Below are 7,114 nucleotides of genomic sequence, written 5' to 3'. Positions count from 1 at the left end.
ACCACAGAGCTTTGCAGTGGCTCTTTAACTTAAAAGACCCTTTATCAAAATTAGCCCGTTGGCGAATATTATTAGAAGAATACGATTATGAAATACGTTATAAACCGGGGTACAAAACTCGAACGTAGACGCGCTAAGCCGAGTATATAGTATTACAGAAGTCAAAGAATTAACGTACCCAGTTTTCCTTGAGAAATTCGAAACACAGCTGATTACTAATAAAAATGTATCTGAAGTAACGGGAGAACTAATAGACGTACCCGACGAATATCACATAGTGTCCGAGATCGCGAAGCAATTTAATTTTAGAACCGGTATTAACTATCAGTTAAAACAAAAATTCGGAGCCGACCAAAACGTACAAGCAGGCGATATTGGTGGGACGACTTTCATAAAAAATAACGACCGATACATTATATTCTTAATAACGAAGACACGCGATCAGCAGGTAACGACGTGTGAAAACCTGTTTCTAACGTTAGTAGCATTGCGGCAATTCTGTGAAGAAAACAACTTGAACAAACTAGCCATGAATAAATTAGGTCATGACGACGATTTAGACTGGTCACACGTAAGGTCAATGATACGGTATGTTTTCCGTGATACCGACATAGTAATTATTATTTGTTCACGCGTAGAGTTTACACCGGAAGAAAAACGTACTATTTTTGCGCAATATCACGACTCAAAGCTTGCCGGCGGTCATTCAGGCGTAAGTCAAACACTTAAAAAAATACAGCAATACTTTAGCTGGAAGGGGCTTAAGAAAGAGGTAAAAGAATATATTAAAAAATGCGATTCTTGCCAGCGCAACAAAATATCGAACCACCACGTTAAACAACCTCTCGCTATTACTAGTACAAGTTCACGAGCTTTCCAGACCATTCAATTAGATATAGTTGGCCCACTGCGAACCACTGACTTAGGAAACAGTTATCTTTTATCGATCAAAGACGACCTTACTAAATTTGCCTTGGCAATTCCCCTACCCGACCACAAAGCTAATACGGTCGCAGAAGCACTTGTAATACATTTTGTGTGTTTACATGGACTCCCAGAACGAATTTTAACTGATCAAGGAACGGATTTCTTATCAAAAACTTTTAAAGATGTATGTAAATTACTAAATATAGATAAAGCTCAATCTTCGGCTAATCACGCCATGAGCCTTGGCTCGGTGGAGAGACTCCATAGGAACTTAGCTGAATATCTGCGTGCTTATTCAAATAAGAACTTAAATGATTGGGATAAAAATATAATGTACGCTATCTTTGTTTACAATAATACTGTGCATACGTCGACTAACTATAGCCCTTATCAATTGGTATATGGCAGAGCCATAGAAATACCTTTTAAATTACAACGCGAACCAGAACCTCGTTATAATTATGATGATTACTATTTTGATTTAAAGCAGCGTATGCAAGTAGCTCACGAAATAGCTAGGGAAAATTTAATAAAGAAAAAAGTAGAGTCAAAGGAACGCTATGATAAGAAAATTAATCCAATCGAATTAGAGGTGGGAGACGACGTTTTGTTATTAGACCATACTCAAAGAAATAAATTAGCTCCACTTTGGAAGGGACCATACAAGGTCACAGAAGTGATTGGATCTCACAACGTACAGATATTAAGGGGCAACAAACACGTGACTGTTCATATAAATAATGTAAAAAAATATTTCAGTCCTAGTTCCGATGAGGAAGAGTAATACTAAGACTGTCACATTTTTATACTGTTACACCTTTTAATCAAGTTAATTTTAATAAACAAAAAAAAAAAAAAAAAAAAACACTTTTAGTTCACTAAAACACTGCACATAAATAAAATAGCTTTTACTAACCTGTATTATAGGTGAAGCTCTATGATGAATGTAATTATAAACTCTTAAAACAATTTTCTTAGTAAAGCCGGAATTAGGTGTGCGATTTTTCTCCCCGAGTAGGTCTATGATTTATTTTTATTCAAAAAAAAAGTAATAAAGAAAAAGAATAATAATAACGTAATGACGCCAGACGCATATTTTAAATATGAGTTATTTTATATTATGCAATTACATTAACGTTAAAAAGAAAATATGTATTAATTATTTCAGAAATTAAACTTAAATTAACGCTAACAATATTAAGTTAAAAAGAAAAAAAATAATGAACATTTTTGTTTAATCGACACAAAACGTTTTATAAAATTCCGACAACGATACACGAATATGGCCAACTATATACTAAGCAGTGGCCAACAACCAAAAAACCTGTGTAGGTCTGTTCAGTTTGTTTCGGCATTATTTTAATCACCTGCTCGACACAGGTAAATCCGATGGAACAACGCAAGGTCGACACTGAAACCACATTCCTGTGGGGTTGTACAGCGTTGCCACGTTGTGATGTTACCTAAAGATCGTTTTAAGATACATACGTTACATCACAATAACTAGTTTTAGCCGTGTAAAACGAATAACATGGGCTGACCATGAACGGTAACATTCCAATATAATAACCGTTTGATATTTTCTGTATAATGGGTACCTTACAAAACAACTTATTGTCGAGATTACGGTTCCAAAACAATTATGATATTTTTATATAATTTAAAACAAGCGTATATTAAAAGTGTCTCCCAACCCATTGTTATACCACTTCGTTTCAATAACTTTGACAAACGGGAAAAGAGTAGATCAATTATTTTTACTAATTGGTTCATAATTTTGTTTTAACCACTTTAATAATAAAAGAATACGGTTAAATTTCAGAACACTACCGCTACTAATTACCATACGGCTTGTTAAGTCAACCACGCCTTATCAAGATGACAGATTGTTAACCACTGCGGGGTTACTTTACGAAAGTTTGGGTGAGATGAGAGTTCAACAAACAGCTTTCGACCTTACAGCATATCTAGATTTAAGTTATTATAATTCTAATGCAGATCAATTAAAAATACGTATCGCCGAGTTAAGGGAATATTGTAAAAACTATGATAATCGAACATTTGAATGGAATTCTGTAAACAATGTTACTACCAATGATAAAACCTTATCACAACGATGTACTTTTATAGCAGATAAAATAGATTTTATTCGCGAGGAAGTCGGGCGAAAAATAGGCTTAAGTTTGAAATCTGTAGGCTATTCTAAGTCTAGACGTTCTATTCCATGGGGTGCCCTAGTCAAAACGGCAAAAACTATCTTTGGGCTCTGTAGCGACATTTGCTTGGAAAAATCTGAATCACTCATTAAAAGTTACCTAGATGGGGGCGAAACTGCTTTACCGCAAAATACTAGAGTATTTAAAATATCACAGAGTGTCAAACCTGGTCAAACTTTGCCACCACAAATAAAACCTCCAGTCGATGTCTTTACCACCGGTATGATGGAGCTATTTCGTCTAGGAAATGTAGACGAAATTGAATTGTTATTATCCCAATACATATACGAATCTAATCTCATATTTGAAATACTACAATTAGCACGATTAGGTCAGCTTCATTCTAGCCTAATAAGTATTGAGGAACTCCAAACACAACTAGTCGTTATCGCAAACCAATTAGGACCAAACACTCAACTTCCATTTGATACTAGTATTGACCACATAGCTGAAACAATTAAATTATCACAAATTATCATTTATTATGCCGATGGAAAAATTGTATTTAAGATAAACTTACCTGTAGTTTTAAGGGAACGGCTACTTTTGTACCACATCGTTCCTTTGCCATTTTGTAATAACCAGACTTGTATGTATATCAAACCAAAATTTCACTATATAGCTGTAACAAACAATCATGAACGATATTCGACATTCGAAAAAATTGATCAGCTAAACTGTAAAAGAAGCTCAAATTTCTTATTATGTAATGAATTATATCCACTCCATGCTTACAGCAATTTGCAAGTTTGTGAGCTTTTACTATTGAAACAACAAAGAACAGTACCTAGTAGTTGTAAAATCCTTTACAACAGGATAACTAGTACAATATTTTATAAATTTATAAATAAAAATAAATGGTTGTATATTTCATCTGGTGAGACCATTTTCATCGCTTGCGGAGAACGTCCCGCAGATCGAATACAATTAGAAAATAATGGGATACTAAGTTTAAATGCTTCCTGTAGAGCCTATAGCGATCAAGATGTATTAATACCGGGAAAAGAAATTATTTCTGAAGGATACAATGATTTTATCGCTAACTTCTCTATGCCTGAACCAACATATATGAGTTCAAGGTTTAATAACCACTTTTTAAATGCCTTTCACACACAAGCTCGTTCAATTAGTGATCTTTTAACTAACGGGAAGTCAACAAGACAGCTCGAAGCAGAAGCCGATATTTTTCATGTACCATTTATACAAAGTATTTATGAATACGTTTTATTAGGTCTCAGCGTAGCTAACTTAATGATAATTTTAGTAGTACTATATATAAACGATATATTACAGTATAATCGCTTAAGGCGAGCACGAGCCAATAGGATCGGGCCAGCTGTGCACGCCGACGAGGAAATACCCATGTAAAATATTAGTAATAAATCAGATAGAAAGTAGTTTTATAAGTCTAGCATAGTAATTTAAATATTAAAATAACCACGGTGAAGGACGATCAATGCACGTATAATATCTGTAATAATGTAATAAAACCTGTTTTAGTGCCAACGTAAAAATCATTGTTGCTGACTTTGAGTTCTTACCAAAAGCACACAGTGAGTACATCGCTGTGTCGGGGTGTTTGCTGTCGACGCACAAAAACAACATTCCTGTGAAACTATCGGGATTTCCCGTAGTAGTAACCACCCATTGTGCGCCTAGAGCAGCTAGTCAAAAGGAACTCAAGTCATTAATAAGGCAGTGTAATAGATTTAAAGCTACCAAACCAGCGTTCGACTCATTATTAAATGAGTTGAAGAAGGGGTTGTGTCAAACAGAACCCTCAACAATGACGTTACCCTCCATTACAAAATATTTGCATAAAGGATCACGAAAGCCTATCGTGGTATTTTGGAACGGTAGCCATGATTATAAAATATTGAAACAGTTTGGAGTGACTAATATCTACAAATATCTAAATATGACCGCCTGGGATAATAACAATGACGGGCGGTTCCATTTAAAACTTATAAACATGGATACCGGGAAGATATATTACGATGAGTTCTTGGGGGAAGTAAGGAAGGGGGGAAGAGATTTGAACTTACGGGAAGCCCACGAGTTAACGTGTATAGAAACACACCCCCCCCACATGAACTATCATAATCCTATTTTTGACACAATTGCTTCCCGCTGTGTTTTAAATTATATAATTAATAGATTAAGACCCATAAAATTTTACCGTTTAATTAAAGATATGCCTAGGTTAAGAAAAAAGAAAAACAATAAGAGAAAAAACAAAAAAAAGACTGTAGTATAGTGACTAACATAGAATTAAGTAATTATATAAGTATCACTAACATTTGATTCTAAAAATATATGTTTTAATGTTTTAGGTAATGGAAATCTTTCCTACTTACATTAGAATTAATACATTAGACATTACAATGAGTACGAGCAATCCCCGGATAATCTTTTTGAAACGAGTAATAAAACTTGCTTTAAACAATTGTACCAACCCTTTAGCGCCCAAACATACATTACATACAATAATAGCTGAAGTAAACTCAAATCTAATTATAAAATTTGATGACTATTATTTAAAAAGCGTCGAAAAAGATATTACAAAATTAATGAGGGAACTTTATGGACCCTTACGGCCATATAACATTTCAATGGCACTTGTTATCTCCGCAATAGATGGGGACAACTTATTAGATTCGGTTTTTGAATATAAAAATACATCAGATAAAGTAAATTACTTCACTAATGTGTTAAGAATAGCATTTGAAAACTGTACTATACATAAAATGAGGCGCACACTTTGGGACATATTGGTAGAGGCAAATACCATTGATTTTTCCGATAGTTTCCTCAAACGTACTGAAACCCAATTTAAGGCTGCATTTAGGGATCGTTTTAATAAGCTAAGACCATACAATACCAGCATGGCAATTGTCATAGCCATCCAAGATAAAGATTTTCTAGTATCACAAATCACGGGGGTGCTACCCAACATGGATTACACCGTAGACGAGACCATAGACTAGGCTGTGCCTAAAAAGTTCTAAGGGAGACAGGATTTGTCTCTCTTCACACCGAACTGGTATGGCCCTGTCTTGGTCGAGTCTGGCTTTCCTCGGATAAAATAAATTGCTCGTACCTCGTTTAATGAAGACAAAAGTGTTTTGTTCCGCAATAGTTCAAGAGAAGGCAGGACTTGTCTTTTCTCACACCGAGCTCAAGGACACACACCAGCGTCAAATAGATTATGATTAATAATAATTAATAAGATTGTGACACGGTCAATCATTAAAAATGGTAAAGTTCCTTTTGTTATAGATTCTAAATTAACTGAAGATATTATCTATGGTAATAAATTGTAATTGTACTTTAAAAAAAAAATATTGTAATTCATTACTTAAAAAAATATTGTAATTGTACTTTGAAAAAAAACTTATATATATATTGTATTGTGTCTTGATGAAAAGATATATATTGTAATTGTAAAATTATGAAAAAAAAATAATAATAGATATATAAATTGTAATTGATGTTAAATACTAATCTATACTAATCAATAATTTTAAATGTTTAAAAAAAAAAAATTTATGTAATACTAACCATTAACCTACTATATTCATTATGTACTCAAATGTATAACTTTTATAACGAATGTAATTTTCAATGTTATGTAATGATACACAAACACGTAATCAATGATGAAGAAGGTATATCGTTTACGGATGTACAATATACCTCCTTTTTGGAAGGAAGGTGTAATGGGTTGCTACAACTAACTAAATAACCGATTTCTCCTCGAACGTTAATAATGCACGACCTAAATGGGTTTTTTCTCTACTTTGTAGCCCAAAGGGTAAAACAACGTAATAAATTGTAAAATCCTATTATAAATTGTAATAACCAATGTATTCATACAACTATAAGAAATCGTGTACTCTGTACCTAGCCAAAGGGTAAAAACCATGGCATAAATTGTAAACTCCAATTATAAATTGTAAAAACCGATTTAT

The sequence above is a fragment of the Adelges cooleyi genome, unplaced genomic scaffold (assembly GCF_023614345.1).
Source record: "Adelges cooleyi isolate 19-005CV unplaced genomic scaffold, UGA_ACOO_1.1 ACOO_flye_CR_arks_rails_tigmint_CR_PRNA_30, whole genome shotgun sequence".
NCBI classification, from domain to species: domain Eukaryota; kingdom Metazoa; phylum Arthropoda; class Insecta; order Hemiptera; family Adelgidae; genus Adelges; species Adelges cooleyi.
Note: the sequence above shows the minus strand (reverse complement) of the source record.